The 22,196-nt window shown below is 50.3% G+C and overlaps 2 long non-coding RNA genes across 5 annotated transcripts in view; one reads left to right on the forward strand and one right to left on the reverse strand.

Annotated features, from left to right (window-relative positions):
* LOC123373871 overlaps positions 1-22,196 on the forward strand; it is a 45,038-nt gene that overhangs the window by 5,615 nt on the left and 17,227 nt on the right. The gene's annotated exons all lie outside the window — the stretch shown is intronic.
* LOC123373870 lies at positions 908-6,244 on the reverse strand. Its single transcript, XR_006580906.1, has 4 exons — positions 6,148-6,244; positions 5,736-6,026; positions 2,658-2,736; positions 908-2,054 (listed from the first exon to the last, which is right to left on the reverse strand). It is a non-coding gene; the product is annotated as an uncharacterized LOC123373870 (long non-coding RNA).

The following is a 22,196-nucleotide window of genomic DNA, read 5'->3' on the forward strand; positions in this document are numbered from 1 at the left end:
GGAAAAAAGGCAAAAAACAGCTGCCCACTCAATAGCTATCTGCTTGCTGGGAAAGAAACTGATCTGAAGTCTGAAGTCCTCTCTAAGTCCTTTGTCAAAACACCCATTGCCTGCTCAAGGGCCAAGGACTTCAGGATGTGGCCCACTTTCTGTAGGTAGGTGTGACGTTCCCCTCTGGTGTTATCTGGACGGGTGATCTGCTAGGTCACTCCAATCCTTGACACTGGGAGCCAGCCTTACCCTGCTCTGCTGTGAGAACCCCCACTCCTGGGCTGTTCATGCACAGCCTCTGGCATGTAAGCTGGTCCCAGCTACTTGCAACCGAATGACACTAGCCAATATCTCCGGTCCCAGACACAACCCTAGGAATCTCCATCTTGCAGTGTCCAGTTATGCCCGCTGGATGCTGCAAGCTTATATGAGTTCACCAATTTAACAAAGAAATTGATATGCACCAGGTTTGTTATCTCAAGGGGGGACTCTGACATGCTTCAAACCAAACACACTGCTTCAGGTAGAGTAAACAAACAAATTTATTAACTATGAAAGATAGATTTTAAGTGATTATAAGTCAAAGCATAACAAGTCAGATTTGGTCAAATGAAATAAAAGCAAAACACATTCTAAGCTGATCTTAACACTTTCAATGTCCTTACAAACTTAGGTGCTTCTCACCACAGGCTGGCTGGTTGCTCTTCAGCCAGGCTCTCCCCTTTGATCAGAGCTTCAGTCACATGGTTTGGTGTCTGTAGATGTAGGTGGAAGAGAGAGGCAGAGCATGGCAAATGTTTCTCCCTTTTATCATGTTCTTTCTTTCCTCTTGGCTTTGTCTCCCCCTTCAGAGTCAGGTGAGCATTACCTCATCGCAGTCCCAAACTGACCAAGGAAAGGGGGGTGACTCACTCGAGAGTCCAACAGATCCTTTTATTGCTGCCTAGGCCAGCGCCCTTTGTTCCTGTGAGGCTGGGCTGGATTTGTCCCATACCTTCCCTGATGAGGTGTGAACTGCCTCTCCGCTCTTGGAGAATTTTTGCTTGGATTTATTTTAAGCCATGAGGATACATTTTCAGCTTCATAACTACATACAGGAAATTATAATTGATAACATTACTATAACGTCACTGTAACAACAATGCTCAGTGCATCATGAGCCTTTCAAAGACACTCGACATGACAAACTTAGAATTAGATACCACACAATCATTTTACAAGGATGAACATGGGGGTGCTGGGTGTTCCCCCGAGGTACAGAGCATCACAGTATGTTTTAAAATCAGTCTTAAGATGAAAGAAGCCAATATGAAGTCAAATCATCAGGACTTGGGGAGAAGGCTCCGGAAGAAGGTAGCAGTTTAGTGCAAGTAGTGAGGCTGTGAGAGACCCGACATCTCTCTTCCATAACAGCTGTAAATCTGTGTAAAAGCAAGTGCGAGCTGCTAATTTTACCCTTCTGTGCTACAAACTGGCTATTTTTAAACCAAGTAAGAACCAATCAATGGAGAAATTAGCCTCAACATGGGGAGAAAGGCAGGAACAGTGACAATGTGATGCAGAGATCTAAATGACGAGCGCCAAGGTGTCACTATGGATGGTTGGATGGACATTTTGCAACACACTGGTGGCCTTCGCAGACCATGACTGTAAAATCATCATAGAAATCAGTGATACAAAAGGCCCACCAGCTCACTCACCCCCCAGCCCTTCCCCATTCCAGGCAAGACTGCGCCTATAATTTATTCTTCAGGCTTCAATGACTGTTTCTCAGAAAAGGTCAGATCAATGAAACAGCTGTTGGGTTTTTTTTAGAATGTCTTCTGCATTAAGATAAATAGAAAAACTGGGGCTGGTTTGCAGATCGGCTATACGATGCTCCTATACGGTGTCCACTCAAATCCAGACCAGTACGAACGAGTGACCCAATTCGTTGCCCATGTGAAATGCATTTAGTGATGTTCATCAAGTTGTCACTGGGGCAAATGCTGAGATTCTAAGCTCTTCAAGGCAATGGTGGTGCTCTCCAGCGTGTGGGGTGGTGGGGTGCAGTGCCTAGAACACTGGGTACAATGAGAAAAGAAATAATGGTAAGTGTCCACACAGCCCAGATACAGCTACCACAGCTGGCGTCAATAGGCCCCTTAGCAGAGGGGTCAGGGACTGAATGGGCCATGGATGCCAAGCTGTATTCTCCCCCTGCAGATGGTTCCCCCTCCAGCTCAGGGACGAGGCATACTGGCCAGGCAGGAGAAGTTTGTACTTTCTATTCTGTGAATAAAGAGGGGAGTTCAGGCACACGGGGCTACCATCTCAGCATCTTCCATCAGCACTGAATTCATACAAAGTCCCAACAATCCATGGGTTCCCCGATCTCTCCAGAGGGCCTGGGCAGAACCTGGCGATGGAGCCAACTGCTGGGGGAAGCCCTTGAGAAACATCCCCCATCTACCTTTGTTACCAAATACAAACACATGGGGCCAGATCTGCTGCTGTTGTAAATCAATGCAGTTCCATCCCCCTGGGGCCAATTCCCCACTTGGGCCGGCATAAATCAGGAGTAACTCCAGTGGAATCAGTGCAGCTATAGCGGTGCAAAACTGGTGTAAATGAGTGGATTATCAGGACTGGCAATGATTTGCACTGCATGTTGCGGAAAAGCTCACCCTTTATTTGATGCTAGTTTCAACTTTCTTGCCTGGTCTGACATGCAGGTATCTCCCACGGGGTTGGTCCCTGCTGCATCTGGCTTGGTAATAGAACAGCATGCATTATGAAATGTATCATAATGCGTTAAGATTTGCTAAAGGTAGAATAAACAGTTGGGCTGAAAATTAATAAAAAACGTGCGCCTAAATTAAAAACACACAAAAGGTGCGAGACAGGGATCCAGACACAGGGATTATGGCACTTAAGATATTGAAAGATGACTGTGCAGCTTCTTTTTGTCCCTCACCAGTGCTCAGCCAGAAAGCTATTAGCTGGATTAAATTTTCTACTAAAAACAAAAAATAATCACACACTAAAGTCTATACTTTAAAATAGGATGAGAGATTGATTTTGTTCCCCCACATGATTGGATAAATCAATCCAGAAAATAGCAATAGGCTCTGTCTGCACCAGTAGATGACGAACCTAGAATTCACTCTTGCAGTGTTGATAGGCCTGGGATGTTTTTCACCACCAGTCTGTCTATTCATAGTGTTGATATTACTCTAATACTTAAGGCCACCAGCTGAGATCAGGCCCCCCTCGTGCTCAGCTCTGCACCATCCCAATGTCAGAATCATTCTCTACATTTTTAGGGATAGAGCACTGAGGTGCACAGAGATTACAGGACATTCTCAAGGTCACTCAGGGGCAGAACTGGGAATTGAACCTCCTGTATACCAGGCCAGGGCCTTAACCACAAGGCCAGCCTTCCTCTCTTAGAATAGCCATATCCAGAATAGTGGTCCAGACTACGCTCCCACCTCCTCAATTGTTATCATGGTGAGGCTGCAGCTGTGCTGACGTACAGGCCCCAACTGTGCAGGTGTGGGTCACCCAATGGAAACCCAGGAGGGGGAGAGTTACAGGAACTCCATTCAGAAGGTAACAAGGAGTCCTTGTGGCACCTTAGAGACTAACAAATTTATTTGGGCATAAGCTTTCGTGGGCTAAAACCCACTTCATCAGATGCATGGAGTGGAAAAAACAGTAGGCAGGTATATACACACAGTACATGAAAATATGGGAGTTGCCTTACCAAGTTGGGGGTCAGTGCCAATGAGACAATTCAATTAAAGTGGAAGTGGGCTATTCTCAACAGTAGAATACCAAGGGAGGAAAAATCACTTTTGTAGTGGTAATGAGGCCAATGTAAACAGGGTGCCCCATTTCAAACAATTGACAAGAAGGTGTGATTAACAGTAGGGGGAAATTAGTATGGGGAAATTACTTTTTGTAGTGACCCATCCACTCCCAGTCTTTATTCAGGCCTCATTTGATGGTGTCCAGTTTGCAAAATTAATTCCAGTTCTGCAGTTTCTCATTGGAGTCTGTTTTTGAAGTTTCTTTGTTGAAGAATTGCCACTTTTAAGTCTGTTATTGAGTGTCCAGGGAGATTGAAGCGCTCTCCGACTGGTTTTGAATGTTATAATTCTGGACATCTGATTTGTGTCCATTTATTCTTTTGCGTAGAGACTGTCCAGTCTGGCCAATGTACGTGGCAGAGGGGCATTGCTGGCACATGATGGCATATATCACATTGGTAGATGTGCAGGTGAACGAGCCCCTGATGGGGTGGCTGATGTGGTTAGGTCCTACGATGGTGTCCCTTGAATAGATATGCGGACAGAGTTGGCAAACAAATGAGGCCTGAATAAAGACTGGGAGTGGATGGGTCACTACAAAAACTAATTTCCCCAAACTAATTTTCCCCTACCGTTACTCACACCTTCTTGTCAATTGTTTGAAATGGGGCACCCTGTTTACATTGGCCTCATTACCACTATAAAAGTGATTTTTCCTCCCTTGGTATTCTACTGTTGAGAATAGCCCACTTCCACTTTAATTGAATTGGCTCATTAGCACTGACCCCCAACTTGGTAAGGCAACTCCCATCTTTTCATGTACTGTATATTTATACCTGCCTACTGTTTTTTTCCACTCCATGCATCTGATGAAGTGGGTTTTAGCCCATGAAAGTTAATGCCCAAATAAATGTGTTAGTCTCTAAGGTGCCACAAGGACTCCTCGTTGTTTTTGCTGATACAGACTAACACAGCTACCACGCTGAAACTATTCAGAAGGTGTTTCCCCAGGGAGACACAATGCTTAGAGATACAAGTATGGAAGGGCTGGGCTAGCTTCAACCTTTGGGCTCAGTGCTGTGCAAGGAGAGGGCATGTAACTGTACCCCCCACAGAGGGAGCCCCAGGAAGGAACTGAGGGCTAGTCTACACTTACCGTCCGGGTCAACGCGGTGAGTTCGACTTCTCGGAGTTCAGCTTCTCGGAGCTGATCTAGACGCGATAGTTCGAACTCCGGAAGCGCCGCGGTCGACTCCGGTACTCCACCACTGCAAAAGGCGGTGGCGGAGTCGACCTTGGAGCCGCGGACTTCGATCCCGCGGCGTCTGGACGGGTAAGTAGTTCGAACTAGGGTACTTCGAGTTCAGCTACGCTATTCACGTAGCTGAACTTGCGTACCCTAGTTCGACCCCCGCCCTTAGTGTAGACCTGCCCTGAGACTCAGAGAGGCACAATCACTTCCCTCTAGCTCCTTGTGGGGTGTGTGTGGGTATTTTGCTATGGCCCTTGTCAGGACACAGTATGCCCCGATGCATACTGCACAAGAGGAGAATCCGGAATCACGGCTTGGCCCGCTGCCTGCCCTTCCCCACCGATTTGTGCTTCTCCCTCACCGCACCCAGAGCCACAGTCAGAGGAAATCTAAGGCAGCCAGGGTGCGGGTTCTTCCCTGCATAGCTGCAGTAGAGCTGGCCATAGGGAGACCACACCAGGGTGTGGAGCTCAGCGACAGGGATACTTAGATGAGCCACCATGGCAGAACAGAGAACGCCTCCTGGACGCATGGGATACAGACTAGACCTGATGGAGTGTGGATTGCGCTGTGAGACTATACAGGAAAGGAGAGGGGGATTGGGAGGAAGAGTGAAAACGCACTGGGGTTTGCACAGCAAAAACCCTTTGGGTCACAATTTGCTCCAGCTCCCACAATGCACTACAGAGATTTCTCACCCCTCAGGCTCTGTGCTGGAGCCAGCTAGTCCTCCAGCAGCTCTGTAATCTGTGCCTCAAAGAGTGCCTGGACCCAGCTCAGGGACTCTGCAAACACTGCTGTGTGGTTCCATTACACTTTGAAGTTGAGTGGTAGTTCCAAACAGATTAAACAGGCCGGATCCTCCTCTGGTGGAAATCGGTGCCACTGCACTTTCTTCACCATTCTGATACCCATTCACATCCGCCAAGGAGCTGGCCTAGAAATCCTGTATTATCTTTCTCCCTCCTGGAGTACTGCAGAGCTGTTTTCTACAAATGGAGAGGGACATTAATTAGAGGGAAAGAGGGAAAAAACATACACAGGCCAGCTCCTCAGCTGGTGCAGAACACTGTAACTCTAGTAACTTGGCTAGAATCTATGTGGACTTACATCAGCTACGGGAGCTGGCTCACAGTTTGGCTTGAACGGATGTGACTTGCATGTGTAATTGCTTTCTAAAAGGGGATTCTTGCTCTTCTCCCCGAGCTGCCTGCAGAGACTGCCAGGAGCTCCTGGAATTTCCAGAGGAAAAGGAAGGGGAGAGAGGGATGAATAAAATATTATCAGAGCAGTTTTTATACAGCCCCATGAAGCCGCTATGTCGTGCTGCAAGCTTCATTTTTAAATAAGCTCAAATCAATTCCCTGCAAGGGAAGGCAAATGTGTCGGGCTTTTATGAGAAGGCACCAAAACAGAAAAGTCTTTTCCCTCCCCCCCATCTAATCAGACTGGAGCTGGGTTAATTACGCGGCTCTGTCCTGATACAAGTGATGGAGATTTATTCAGTACAACTCTTCCTTTATTAATGAATTGCAACCCAATTTTAATCGAAGGAAGGGGGAACAAAAAATCCCTTTGCCAACATGCTCCGTTGGCTGCTGCTGTCTTTCATTTCCATAACTTCAAAGTCATGCATTTTTTAAACAAGCCTATTTTTTTTGTCCAGTTTGACTCTATTTGATCAGCCAAATAGAGAGAGCGAGGGAGAGCCAGAGAGACCCCGGTGTACCCTTCTGCATGTGCTCCAAGCTCTAGCAGAGCAGAGTGCCAGGGTGTGCTGATGTTACAGCTGTTGGCCCAGACTCCTTTCACTTGCATTGGTGCAACTACACTGATTTCAGTGAAGATTCATCATGAGAGCAGGATTTGTCCAGATTAGCTATGGGTCCCCTCTCCCAATCTGCCCCTTCTCTAGGGCACAGATGAGCAAAAGAATGAACACACACACGCGCTCCCCTACACACACACAGCTCTCTAACCTCTCAGTTATATACATACACAAATATCTGTGCACTCTTCCAGACACACACACACACACACAGTTATTCATACTTAGGCACATAGATCTATTCATACACACAAACACATCTATACACTCTCAGGCATCCAAGTACGGCTCCATGCGCTAATCCCTCCCTCCCACCCCCCCATTTGAAATCAATTCTTTCTTGGTCTGACAAGCTAGAGACATGTTGCCAAAGCACAAAAATGACAGATTCCAGGTCCCTGGCAGAGGCAGGTATGATCTGGGCTTCCCATTGTCTTGGGGTTTCATCCCCTCTATACATCTGTCACTAGCACCCATTCTTGATCACTGGCAGGTTATTACATGGCAAGACCACAACACCATCTCTCTCCCCTTGTCTCCTTTCTCCTCACAGCATTGTGATAGAAAAATCTGTCATGATTCTGGGCAATTTGAAGAAATCTCTCCTTGCACATCCTGGAACAGCGTGACTCCCCTCTCCAAATATTTCCTCTGCTCTGTGGCTGCACAGCTGCTTCTGTCTGGCTTTGCACTGTACTTTGTGTTTGGCAAGAGTCTGCCTTAGCTTTGCGCATTTCACTGTAGCAAAATAGTCTGCCAGCATGATAGTTCTGTGCAGGGATCTGAAGCAATCTAGACTGTTTTGCAATACTCAGTGATTCATATAGGGGTGTTTTAAGTGTGAACCTAACATGTTGGGCATTTTGGGACACTGTTTGCACTGCTGGTGGAGAAGTTAGAGACACACACGTATTGGCATATAGTCACACACATCCACAAACACACCTGCACACTCCCAGAGACACCCATGCATCTGTACATCCACACCCACACATCCATCCATCCATATACCTATACTCTGTCTCTCACACACATACACACACACACACACAGCTACACTTTCTCAGATACTCACATGCCCAAACAGCCACTCATACACAATGGTGCTGTCTCTCTCCCTCTGTCTCAAACTGCAGACTAAATGAGGAACATATGGGCTGATGTGATTAAAAACAAGTTAATTGCTCTGGATCCCAGCATCTCTTCCCTTCTTGCAGCCATTACAGCTTGGGGACAGGGCCACTTTCCTTGATGTCTATTTGCCTGAGTGAAATTCTCTCTGAGGTAGCTGGGAATCAGCTTCAGCTTGGTCCAGCTGGGGCAATTTGCTGTTCTCTCAATGGGTGTGAAGCAGGGGGCAGGGAGCAGGGGATTTCTGGCTAGCACTTCCATTGGGGTAGGGTTACTCTAGAAGCTGCTCCAGACAAGACTTCTCTAGCCTGCTTTTTCCTAGCTGCAGACATGGCACAGTCACCTCTCACCTCCCATCACTTCCTCCCCTCCCCACCCCCGCCGCTGCTTGCTGCACCCACATTGACGGGTCCAGATTATGGCCGCAAGGTGTTTTATGGAAGCCAGAGCTCTTGCTGTCAGTTGCTCACTGTGAGCGATTGGGCTGATGATGGCTGCGACCTATAAAGGCATTGCTGGAATGGCCCCATCTAATTTCCTGAGTGTCCAATGTTATGCACATTAGCCACGTCCTTTGATGTCTTCTGGCTCAGGCCTTCTTTGAGTCTGCAATGCCAGATGTCAGGCCCTCAATGTAGCCGACTTTCTGAGACATCCCCTCTCTTCCCGTGCCTTGATCTCTTGGTACTCTGAACTCCAGCACGTGTGTGGGCTCTCCTAAAACAACCCACAGGTGGCAGGTTCCCTAGAAGCCATCCTCTTCCAACTGCTTCCTGCCTAGCACTGCTATTTCTGAGGCACCCATCTCCTTGGTATCTAAGGACCAGATCCTCAACTCCCTTTGAAATCAATAGGAGATTGGCGCCTAAATACCTTTGAGGATCTGGGCTTAACTGCCCAAAATCTGAGTATTACAGTAGTATCTACCCAAGATCAGAGCCCCATTGTGCCAGGCACTATACAGACACATAGTGAGAGACAGTTCCTGCTCCAGTGAGCTCACAGTCTCCATAGGCAGACAAAGGAAGCATTATTATACTCATCTGAGAGCCAGGGAACAGAGACTTAGATATATTGAGGATCTGGTTTACAAAGGTAGTTCGGTGCCTAAGGCTGCACATAGGCACCTAGTGGCATTTACAAAAGCACTTAAGTGGTTAGACGCCTAACTCCATGTAACTGTGCAACTGCCTCCCAAATTCCGCTTGTTGGCCTGGGGTGGTGCTGTGGCACCCTGCCTCAGTTTCCCCTCTTGGACTCCTCAGTAACTCAACCGGCCCATAGCACTAAAAGCCTTCCCCTTCTGCGGTCCAGTGTAGCACTTCTACCTGCAAAACAGAACTCATGCTTCACCCCACTGGGCACAGCCCCACCTCCCTGAGGAGCTGTCTTCCTTTACCCTCCAGTCTCCTCGAATCCAGTGCCGCCAGAGCAGGGTTCAGTTCAGTCTCTCTCTGGGAAGCAGGAGCTTGGTCCTCAAGGCCCCAACCCCAGTTCAGTGTCTTTCTTCCCTTTAGTCAGGAGTCTCCAATCCTCCTTCCCAGTGCTGCATTCAGCTCCCTCACGCCCTGCTGGAGCCAGGCTTGCTCCCTGCAGCTGCTTCCTCAAGCCAGCTGAAGTTTCCTAGGTTTCTGGCCTCCCAGTCCCTCTTGGCTGGAGCGTTACTGGCTCGAGCTCCTTTTCAGTCCTGCACCCAAAGCCAGCCTAGCAAGGCAGAACTAATTGGATATGGCTGGCTGACCCAAGGCCCCTTGGTCCTTAAAGGGGCAGGCGGCCCTGTTACACTCCCACTGAAAGTCATTTAGGTGCTTTTGTAAATCCACTGGGCACCCAAATGCTGTCACCCTGAGAGATTCGGAACCCAGAATTTCTGAACCACAGTGCCCTGACCACACAACCATCCTCCCTCCCGGGGAAAGGTATCTCAGGCCTTGTTTGCACACGTTGCACTGGTTTAACGTAAACTAGGTTAGTCAATGAGCTGGGATTCCAGGTTAGGTCCGACTCTTAAAGGGGAGTTTCGTAGAGAACTTTACAAGAAGCTTGGCCTATCATAGTATTCCCCATGCTATTGTAGGAATTAATTATTAGTGTTACTTCCTGATATTTGTGTTTGGAGAAGAGCTATCTCCCCAGTCCCACCCCTCACTAGGGTGCCAACCCTCTCAGTTTGGCTGGGAGTCTCCCAGAATTGGGCTCGATCTCCTGGAGGCTACTGAAGCTAATCCGGGAGGTTTTAGGCCATTAAAAATCTGGCAGCGCAGTGGGGCTAAGGCAGGCTCCCTACCTACCCTGGCTCCATGTTGCTCACAGAAGCTGCCAGCATGTCTGGCCTCTAGGCAGAGGCGCAACCAGGGGGTCTCTGTGCACTGCCCCCACCCTGAGCGCTAACTCTACATCTCCCATTGGCCAGGAATGGGGAACCGTGGCCAATGGGAGCTGCAGGGGGCAGTACTTGCAGGCAAGACCAGTGCGCAGAGCCACCTGGCCACCCTTAAGCCTAGAAGCCGCTGCCAGACATGCCGCCGCTTCTCGGAGCCACCCGAGGTAAGCACCACCCGTCCGAAGCCTGCACGGTCAAGGAACTATGATGTGATTGGAATAACAGAGACTTGGTGGGATAACTCACATGACTGGAGTACTATCATGGATGGATATATACTATTCAGGAAGGACAGGCTGGGCAGAAAAGGTGGGGGGAGTTGCATTGTATGTAAGAGAGCAGTATGACTGCTCAGAGCTCCGATATAAAACTGCAGAAAAACCTGAGAGTCTCTGGATTAAGTTTAGAAGTGTGAGCAACAAGGGTGATGTTGTGGTGAGAGTCTGCTATAGACCACCAGACCAGGGGGATGAGGTGGACGAGGCTTTCTTCCGGCGACTAACAGAAGTTACTAGATCTCAGGCCCTGGCTCTCATGAGAGACTTTAATCACCCTGATATCTGCTGGGAGAGCAATACAGTGGTGCACAGACAATCCAGGAAGTTTTTGGAAAGTGTAGGGGACAATTTCCTGGAGGAACCAACTAGGGGCAGAGCTCTTCTTGACCTGCTGCTCACAAACTGGGCAGAATTAATAGGGGAAGCAAAAGTGGATGGGAACCTGGGAGGCAGTGACCATGAGATGGTTGAGTTCAGGATCCTGACACAAGGAAGAAAGGAGAGCAGCAGAATACGGCCCCTGGACTTCAGAAAAGCAGACTTTGACTCCCTCAGGGAACTGATGGGCAGGATCCCCTGGGAGAATAACATGAGGGGGGAAGGAGTCCAGGAGAGCTGGCTGTATTTTAAAGAATCCTTATTGAGGTTGCAGGAACAAACCATCCCGATGTGTAGAAAGAATAGTAAATATGGCAGGCGACCAGCTTGGCTTAACAGTGAAATCCTTGCTTATCTTAAACACAAAAAAGAAGCTTGAAAGAAGTGGAAGATTGGACAAATGACCAGGGAGGAGTATAAAAATATTTCTCAGGCATGCAGGAGTGAAATCAGGAAGGCCAAATCACACTTGGAGTTGCAGCTAGCAAGAGATGTTAAGAGTAACAAGAAGGGTTCTTCAGGTATGTTAGCAACAAGAAGAAAGTCAAGGAAACTTACTTACTGCACGAAAGAAGCAACCTAGTGTCAGAGGATGTGGAAAAAGCTAATGTACTCAATGCTTTTTTTGCCTCTGTCTTCACGAACAAGGTCAGCTCTCAGCAGCACAGCATGGGGAGGAGGTGACCAGTGTTATATCCTTGGGGCAGCCGGTGTAGGAAGCAATCACTTGAGGCCAGAGAGCAGGCAGCTAACCAAAACCTCCATTTTATTTACATATATACAGAGAGCTCCTCAGCCGGTTGAAACCCGGTTGAGCTAACCCATAATAATCTAACTCAGTTGCCATAGCAACAAAACCATGACAACCAAATACACAACATATTCCTCCCCCCCTAATAAGAACATCCCCTAAATAAAACACACACTAGACTAGAGAAGGAGGGTAGACTGCCTCCATTCCCGGCTAAACCCTGGGGATTATTTTGCCCCATAACCGTGGGTTCGCCCTAGCTAAAGATCCAGCCGATGAAGAGGCCTTCTGTCTCTAGGTGGATTACGGCGAACTACTGGTGTTATTGCACCCGAAAGCACTAGGGGCTCAGGGTCCGCAGCACGAACAGGTGAGGAGGTGGTATCAGCTCGTGCTGGGCAAAGGGGTATCTCAGCCGCCGGCAGTAATGGAGGAGAACAGTCAGAAACAGGTGACTCGTGATTCGATCCCTCACCAGAAGAGGTGAAGTCAGACCCCTCAACTGCAGATGGGTCCTGAGGACTGGCATGACCTGGCAACAGCTGATCTACATGTCGCCGCCAGGTAAGATTCTCTGCAGTCCGGACTGTGTAGGAAACAGGTCCTGTTTGAGTGATGACTGTGGCCGGAACCCATTTAGCTCTGGAAGTATAATTCCGAGCCAAAACTGGCTGTCCCGGGCTAAAGGTTCGGTCTTTTGCTCTGGGTGCCCGTCTGATGACTTGATATTGCTGCTGATGTTGCACAATTTGTCGGGGTTCAGAAGGTTTCAGCAGATCAAAGCAAGTGCGCAGCTGTCGTCCCATCATTAGAAAGGCCGGAGATGCGTGGGTCGTAGCATGAGGTGTGTTTCTGTAGGAAAGTAAAAAGGTATCCAGACGCTTTTGAATGGAGTGTTGTCCCCTTGCTGATTTCAAAGCGTTTTTCATTGTCTGCACAAATCTTTCAGCTAATCCGTTGGTGGACGGATGATATGGTGCTGACGTGATGTGGTGTATCCCATTTGCTTTCATAAAATTTTGAAACTCCTGAGAAACGAACTGCGGTCCGTTGTCGCTCACAAGTTGTTCTGGCAGACCAAAACGACTAAAGAGTCCTCGTAGTTTTTGGATAGTACTCTCTGCAGAAGTGGACTGCATTATAGAGACTTCTGGCCATTTAGAATGGGCATCTATTGCCACCAAGAACATGCTTCCTTCAAGGGGGCCAGCAAAGTCAACGTGAATACGTTGCCACGGGTTTTCAGGCCAGTCCCATGGGTGTAGGGGTGCCCACTGGGGTGCATTCCTCACACCCTGACATGACATACAAGCTTTTGCCTGCTCTTCAATAGCGGTGTCCAGTCCAGGCCACCAAAAATAGCTTCGTGCAATTTCCTTCATGCGCACTATTCTACAGTGACCGGAATGTAGCTGTTCTAACATCTGTGATCTCAGTGGTGGTGGAATAATGACACGTCTCCCCCACAACAAACAACCAGATTGGACCGATAACTCCGTCCGCTTGGACATGTAGGGAACAAGGTCGGATGAGACCGGAGAGGTTTGTCGAGATGTTCCATGCATCACCAGGTCCATAACGTGGGACAATACTGGGTCAACGCGAGTTGCCTTCTTTATCTGAGTAGCAGTGATGGGTGTATTCTCTACCTGTTCAAAGTAGAAGATTTCCTTGTGGGCACTATCTTGGTGTTTGACCGGCAAAGGCAACCTTGAGAGGCCATCTGCATTGCCGTGTAGAGTGGATTTCTGATATTTGATTTCATATGTGTGTGCTGAAAGTAACAATGCCCAACGTTGCATACGACTAGCAGCTAATGGGGGAATGCCTGTGTAAGGTCCAAAAATTGATGTCAGAGGTCGATGGTCTGTGAGAAGAGTAAATTTTCGCCCAAACAGGTACTGATGAAACTTCCGAATTCCAAAAACAATTCCTAATGCCTCACGTTCGATTTGGGCATAGTTAGTTTCTGCTTTGCTTAGAGTGCGTGAAGCAAAAGCAATAGGTCTCTCTTCTCCTGAAGGCATAATATGTGACACGACTGCTCCCACTCCATAAGGGGAGGCATCGCAGGCCAATTGCAGTGGTAAGGATGGATCAAAGTGCGTTAGAACTTCAGAATTTAGCAATGCATCCTTAGCTTTGTTAAACGCAACATCACAGGCTTCAGTCCACTTCCAGGCCTTGTTCTGCCCAAGGAGCTCATGAAGTGGTTTTAGCAGTGTGGCTAACTGTGAGATGAACTTTCCATAATAGTTCAGGAGTCCTAGAAACGAGCGCAGCTGGCTTACATTTCGAGGTGGGGGAGCCTCCACAATAGCTTTAACTTTTGCAGGGGCCTTATGAAGACCTGCAGAATCAATGATGTGTCCCAAATATTCAACAGAGGGCTTGAAGAATTCACACTTGTCTTTGCGAACTCGTAGGCCATACTCTTCCAGTCTTTGTAGGGTAGCCTCTAAATTCTTTAAGTGATCCTCTTCATTTCTTCCAGTGACCAGGATATCATCCAGATAGCACTGAACTCCTGACAAGCCACACAAGATCTGGTCCATAGCCCTCTGGAACAGGGCGGGAGCAGATGTTATTCCGAAGGGTAGACGACAGTATCGATAAAGCCCCTTATGAGTCACAATAGTCAACAGCTCTTGGGACTTTTCATCGACGTGCATCTGTAAATATGCTTGACTCAGATCAATCTTACTGAACTTTTGTCCCCCAGCCAGGCCTGCGAAGAGGTCATCGATGCGGGGAAGCGGGTATTGCTCTGCACACAACACTGGGTTGACAGTGACTTTAAAATCACCGCAAATCCGGAGAGAGCCATCTTTCTTCATGATTGGAACGATAGGAGTGGCCCATGAGCTATGGGTAACTGGTATTAGGACTCCATTGGTGACCAGGCGCTCCAGGTCTGCTTCAACTTTTGGCCTGATGGCATATGGCACAGTTCGGGCTTTCAGATATTTTGGTGGACTGCCAGGTTTAATGTTCAATGTCACAGTGATTCCCTTCATACTTCCCAAATCATCTCCAAAAACAGCAGCATGTTTCCTTAGTATAGGGGTTAGACTGGTTTCTTCTTTAGTCATCCGGTGCACTTCTGCCCAGTTCAGTTGAATCTTCCCAAGCCAAGACCTACCCATTAAGGCTGGGTAGTTACCTCTCACCACAAACAGTGGCAATTTAGCCACCTGTCCATTGAGCTCCACCTTAACATCAATAGTGCCCAGCATAGGCACAGCTTCTCCCGTATACGTCTTCAGAACAGTTTTTGTTGCCTTAAGCGGAAGATGCTGTAGCTTTTCTTTGTACACAGTCTCGGAGATCAGTGAGACGGCTGCACCGGTGTCCAGTTCCATGCATATACGTTTGCCATCCAATAACGGGGTTACCCAGTATTCATGTGAGCCCTTTGCCAAAGACAAAACATGCAGTGGCACTTCCTCTTGCGATGAGGTGTCACCTTGATCATCCTGGGTCTGCTCTAGGGTATGCAGGGTTCCTCTTTTTGTCGGCCAGACCACAGGCCTCTTTTTCTTTTGTTTACAGGCACACTCAATGTGTCCCTTTTTGCCACAGTGTCGACACACCAGGTCCTTACACCAGCATTCTGATGCCTGGTGACCCGGCTTACCACAGCGATAACATTCTTGACTCTGCACAGTTTTGTGGGTCGGTTCTTGTGACACTTTTTGCACCCTAGGGGATGCACCGATGTATTGTGCCTCCCTTGTAGCCAGTTCCATGGAGACAGCAATATCAACAGCCTTCTGTAAGGTAAGCTGAGCCTCTGTCAGTAGGCGCTTCCATATAGCTTCACTGTACAGGCCACACACTAACCTGTCACGCAGGGCATCATGTAACATTTCTTTAAATTCACAGTGTTCTGCTAGCTTTTTTAAAATGGCTACAAATTGTACAACTGTTTCATCTTCCTTTTGGTCTCTTTTGTGGAACCTATATCTTTCAGCAATTACCAGTGGTTTTGGGGAGAAATGAGACCCCAGGATTTCCACAATGTCACTGTAAGATTTAGTCTCAGGCTTAACAGGGTGTAGTAAGCTGCGTAGCAGAGAGTAGGTTTTAGCCCCTACAACAGTTAAGAATATTGGCACCTTCTTCGCTTCTGTAATGTCATTTGCAATACCAAAAAGCTCAAAACGCTCAGTATACACATGCCACTGCTCTGTATTCTCATCAAAAGGCTCCAGGGGCCTGGTCAGAGTAGCCATGATTTTTAGTTTCACTTTCACAGTCAGTGCAAACAAGCAGCTTTTTTGTTTGTTTGTTCTTTACCTTAACTTCTACTTCCTTCTGTTACTGGAGCAGCACCGGAGTCTCACCCTCGTCGCCAGTGTTATATCCTTGGGGCAGCCGGTGGAGGAAGCAATCACTTGAGGCCAGAGAGCAGGCAGCTAACCAAAACCTCCATTTTATTTACATATATACAGAGAGCTCCTCAGCCGGTTGAAACCCGGTTGAGCTAACCCATAATAATCTAACTCAGTTGCCATAGCAACAAAACCATGACAACCAAATACACAACAACCAGCCTTCTGTGGAGAAAGAAGTGGTTCCAGACTATTTAGGAAAGCTGGATGAGCACAAATCCATGGGTGCTAAAGGAGTTGGTGGATGTGATTGCAGATCTCTGAAAACTCATGACGATCAGGGGAGGTCCCGGATGACAGGAAAAAGGCTAATGTAGTGCCCATCTTTAAAAAAGGGAAGAAGGAGGATCTGGGGAACTACTGGTCAGTCAGCCTCACCTCAGTCCTTGGAAAAATCATGGACCAGGTCCTCAAGGAATCAATTCTGAAGCACTTAGAGGAGAGGAAAGTGATCAAGAATTCACCAAGGGCAAGTCATGCCTGACTAACCTAATTGCCTTCTATGAGGAGATAACTGGGTCTGTGGATGAGAGGAAAGCAGTGGATGTGTTATTCCTTGACTTTAGCAAAGCTTTTGATACGGTCTCCCACAGTATTCTTGCCAGCAAGTTAAAGAAGTATGGGCTAGATGAATGGACTATAAGGTGGATAGAAAGCTGGCTAGATCTTTGGGCTCAACAGGTAGTGATCCATGTCTAGTTGGCAGCCGATATCAAGCAGAGTGCCCCAAGAGTCGGTCCTGGGGCTGGTTTTGTTCAATATCTTCATTAATGATCTGGAGGATGGTGTGCACTGCACTCTCAGCAAGTTTGCAGATGACACTAAACTGGGAGAAGTGGTAGATATGCTGGAGGGTAGAGATAGGATACAGAGGGACCTAGACAAATTAGAGGATTGGGCCAAAAGAAACCTGATGAGGTTCAACAAGGACAAGTGCAGAGTCCTGCACTTAGGACGGAAGAATCCCAGGCACTGCTACAGACTCGGGAATGAATGGCTAGGCAGCAGTTCTGCAGAAAAGGACCTAGGGGTTACAGTGGACGAGAAGCTGGATATGAGTCAACAGTGTGCCCTTGTTGCCAAGAAGGCTAATGACATTTTGGGCTGTATAGTAGGGGCATTGTCAGCAGATCGAGGGACGTGATCATTCCCCTCTATTCAACATTGGTGAGGCCTCATCTGGAGTACTGTGTCCAGTTTTGGGCCCCACACTACAAGAAGCATGTGGAAAAGTTGGAAAGAATAATTAGGGGGCTGGAACACATGACTTATGAGGAGAGACTGAGGGAATTGGGATGGTTTAGTCTGCAGAAGAGAAGAATGAGGGAGGATTTAATAGCTGCTTTCAACTACCTGAAATGGGGTTCCATGGAGGATGGATCTAGACTGTTCTCAGTGGTAGCAGATGACAGAACAAGGAGTAATGGTCTCAAGTTGCAGTGGGGGAGGTTTAGGTTGGATATTAGGAAAAACTTTTTCACTAGGAGGGTGGTGAAGCACTGGATTGAGTTACCTAGGGAGGTGGTGGAATCTCCTTCCTTAGAGGTTTTTAAGGTCAGGCTTGACAAAGCCCTGGCCGGGATGATTGAGTTGGGGATTGGTCCTGCTTTGAGCAGGGGGTTGGACTAGATGACCTCCTGAGGTCCCTTCCAACCCTGAGATTCTATGATTCTATGAGCCCTTCCTGCACCCCAACCCTCTGCCCCAGCCCGGTGAAAGTGAGTGAGGGTGCTGAAGAGCAAGCGATGGAGGGACGGGGACTGGAGTGAGCAGGGGCGTGGCCTCGAAGAAGGGACAGGGCAGGGCGGGGCAGGCGTGGGGTAATTGTGTTTGGGTTTGTGAGATTAGACAGTTGGCAACCCTACCCCACATCCAGTCTCTCCGGTTGGATGATAGCAATTCTTTACATTTCTACACCTCTCTACAAACAGGGCCGGCTCTAGCAAACCAAGCATATGCTTGAGTCGGCACATTTTCAAGGGGAGCATTCTGGCCATCTTTTTTTTTTTTTTTTTTGCTTCCAGTGGCAAAAGCCTAGAGCCGGCCCTGGCAGCAGCATCGCATCGTGCACAGGGGGCGCCCTGGGGCCACTGCGGTTTGTGCCGTGGGGGAGCAGTGCCACACCTTGTGGCTGGGCCAGGCAGGCTCCGAGCAGGGGACACTCAGATTGGGAGCCACCCCACGGGGCACGTAGAGCTGCCTGCAGGTGCCGCAGGGCGGCCGCCCCCCAGCACCACAGCTGGGGCTGGGCGAAGTGGCCTGAGCCGCCCAGGGACTGCAGCAGGGTGGCCAGAAGCAGCCAGGGCTGGCTTTAAGCCAATTCACCCAATTCCCCGGAATCGGGCCCCATGCCGAACAGGGCCCCGCACCTGCACGTAATTGGGCCCCATTCCGGGGGTCTTCGGTGGCATTTCAGAGGCGGGGGGTCCTTCGCTGCCGCGGAAAACCCGGCGCAGACGCCCTGCCGCCGAGTATTCTAATGGGGCCCCGCAGGTCATAAAGCCGGCCCTGGAAGCAGCAGCAGCAGTGGGACCATAGAAGGTGGGGTGCTGCCGTGCGGGGTCCGCGTCCCACTATCCGGAGCTCAGCTCCCTCTGGGGCTACCCTACCCTGGCTCCTCAGCCCCCTGCCAGGGTGGTCCCCTGGCTCTGCCCTTCCGGGTCCTGGCCGGACCTGGAGGCGGGAGCCCTGGCTGGAGGGACCCTGGGCTGAGGCGCAGCCCGGGAGCCTCACTGCTTACCCCGACCCTGCCAGTGCGGGACCGGCTGAAGGCGAGGGGGGAATGGGCGGAGTCAGCACTTGTGATGGGGAGCCCAGGGCTGGGGCGGCAAGGGGTGCGGATGGAGGGGGGTGGAAAGCCCAGCGCTGGGTAGGAAGGGGGTGTGGGTGGGGAGCGGAAGAGAGAGCCCAGAGCTGGGGCGGCAGGGAGTGGGGGAAGAGAGATCCCAGGGTTGGGGTGGCAGGGGGTGGGGGAGGTGAGAGCCCAGGGCTGGGGTGGGGGGGCAGCCAAAATTTTTTTTGCTTGGGGTGGCAAAAAAACCTGGAACCAGCCCTGTCTACAAACATTAGCATATCAACTGTCTTAGCATCCCTATGAGTGGGGAATTAGTATCCTCACTTTGTAGGGTGCCCACATTCACCACAGTAAAATCAGGACACCGCATGGGGCTGTCCTGAGCCACCTGGCATCACTGCTCACCTGAGCCCCCCTAGCCCCCACACGGGGCTGTCCTGAACCACTTGGTGTTGCTGCTCGCCCAAGCCCCACACCACTCGGGACTGGGGATGACCACCCAAGCCCTGCACCGCCTTGAACTAACTGCTCAAGCCCCACCACCCAGCACCTCATGTCACCACTGGCCTCCCCAAACATTCCTCTGTGTCCCCCAAGGGGGCGCAACCCACTTTTTTTGGCAAAACTGGGCATTTGTTCCATTTGCTCTTGCCAGCTGATCAGAGCAACTTGCAACTGGCAAGAGCAAACGGGACAAATGCCCATTTTTGCCAAAAAAGTCAGGATGTCCAGGACAGGGCTTAAAAAAGGAGACTGTCCTGGCCAAAATGGGGCGTATGGTCACTGTAAGCTGGCGAGTCGAGGCTCAACCCTCCTGCAGACCCGGAGGGGAGCCACACCGACTCGCTCCTTGTCCCCTCTAAATGGTGGGCGACAAGAATCAGGGGTTAGCTCAACCCTACGCCTCGGGCCCTCTGGATCCAGGGGCCGGGTGGCAATCAGTCTCCCGAAGGTTTCAGGGGTTCAGACCCTCAGGCAGGGGCTGACCTCAAGGCACACAGTCAATAAGTATACGCCCCGGCCCTCAGTCAGGGCGGGCAGCAGGACAGCAGTCCTTGGGCCCAGACCCTTCTAGCAGGAGCTGGGCACCAGCAAAGTCAATTCGGCCCAGGCCCTCCGGAGCAGGGGCTGGGCAACAGCAGAGTCAATATACGCCCAGGCCTCTGGAGCAGGGACTGGGCAACAGCAGAGTCAATATAAGCCCAGGCCTCTGGAGCAGAGGCTGGGCAACAGCAAAGTCAATATAAGCCCAGGCCTCTGGAGCAGGGGCTGGGCAACAGCAAAGTCAATATAAGCCCAGGCCTCTGGAGCAGGGGCCTGGCAACAGCAAAGTCAATATAAGCCCAGGCCTCTGGAGCAGGGGCTGGGCAACAGCAAAGTCAATATAAGCCCAGGCCTCTGGAGCAGGGGCTGGGCAACAGCAGAGTCAATATACGCCCAGGCCTCTGGAGCAGGGGCTGGGCAACAGCAGAGTCAATATACGCCCAGGCCTCTGGAGCAGGGGCTGGGCAACAGCAAAGGCAATATAAGCCCAGGCCTCTGGAGCAGGGGCTGGGCAACAGCAGAGTCAATATAAGCCCAGGCCTCTGGAGCAGGGGCTGGGCAACAGCAAAGTCAATATAAGCCCAGGCCCTCTGGAGCAGGGGCTGGGCAACAGCAAAGGCAATTGCAGGCTTCTGTGCCTGAGCGCTGATGTGAGGGGGAAACTGCCACCCGCGAGTGGGGTGGCAGGGGGAACACAGGCCCACCCACTCCACTGTGTTCCAGCCCGGGGCCCTATTAGCGGCTCTCACGGCTGCTGGTCAGTGGGGTCCTGACCGCAACACACTGACATGGGCACCTCAGTGCCCGTAGCCTGACAGGGGTCGGCTATCCCCGGGCTACACTCCATATCCCCCTCGGGGCCTACCTGCACACTTGTACCAGGTTCGGGCCAGTCAAAGGTCCTCGGCTCCTCCGGGTCCGGGCTTGGTGGGAGGTCTGGTAGCACCTCCGGGAAGTCCGGCCAGGCCTGCTCTGGCGGCTCCTCCGGGTAGCAGGGCCGGGGAAGCCCCGGCGGCTCCTCTTCGGGGGGGGCGCAGGGGCGGTCCGGCGGCTCGTCCCAGTACCGGTCACGGGGCAGCTCTGGCGGCTCCTCCTCGTAGTGGGCGCAGGGAAGCGGAGGCCAGTCTGGGCAGCTGCCTTGGTTCCTAGAGGGCTCCCAGTCAGGAGCTCCCGCCGGCACGTCTGCTCCCGGCGGCTGCTGGCTCCTGACTGAGCTCTGGCATCTTCCTTTTATACTTCCTGTCCCGCCCCTTGACTTCCGGGGGGCGGGAACAGGAAGTGGTGTCTCAGCCCACTTGGGCGTCTGGCAGGGAGCTCCCTCTGCTGGACCGGAGGGGAGCCACACCGACTCGCTACAGTCACCCTACCACTTTGCAACAGGGAAGCAAGAGGCACAAGGCTAAATGTCTCCAAGGCCTGAGCTAGACCCTGTTACGTTCCCTTAGAGCTACCTACACACGCTCTCTCACTGTGCAAGGAATCTAATCTGCTGCACCTTGCAAGGTAAAAGGAGGTGGATGTTGACCGAACTTGGGGGCTTTAACTTACATCTTTTACACCTTCCTTGCTCCACTCCTCTCTTTTGGCCCCTTAGTGCATGGGCTATCCCAGCTAGGACTCCCCACTGAGCTTAGTCTCCAAAGGCCAATTCAGAGGTGGTAGGTGAGTAAGGGGGTGGTAAACTACATCCTGGAAGTAAGGGGGGTAAATTATGCTAAAGGTAGCCTAAATGAGTACAGAGTGCATGTAAATGGTACCTCAATTGTTGCCGCACATAGGGGTCAGAAGAAGGCCTACATTATACAGTCCAGATCCTCAGCTGGTGTCAATCGATGTAGGTTCATGAACTTTCAATGCATATTTAAGTTTCATTTGTTTTGACTATAGATACACTACCTGAGGATCTGGCTGGGGGACTCCATCTAGATACAGGGCCTGATGCAGCACTCTCTTCCACCAGTTTTTTACCAGTGTAAATTGACTGATGGCAGAGCAAATTCCCTGACAGTGCAGCATGAACCTGGCACAAGAGAGCAGAGATGCAGGCCCTTAGCCTTTCTGAGCCGGTGTGGTACTGTAGCTACTCAGACCCATACAAAGTGGGCATGCAACTCTGCCACCCAGGGCCAGTGCAACCCATTAGGTGACCTAGGCGGTCGCCTAGGGTGCTAGCAAGTA

Source organism: Mauremys mutica, chromosome 7, assembly GCF_020497125.1.
Source record: "Mauremys mutica isolate MM-2020 ecotype Southern chromosome 7, ASM2049712v1, whole genome shotgun sequence".
NCBI classification, from domain to species: domain Eukaryota; kingdom Metazoa; phylum Chordata; order Testudines; family Geoemydidae; genus Mauremys; species Mauremys mutica.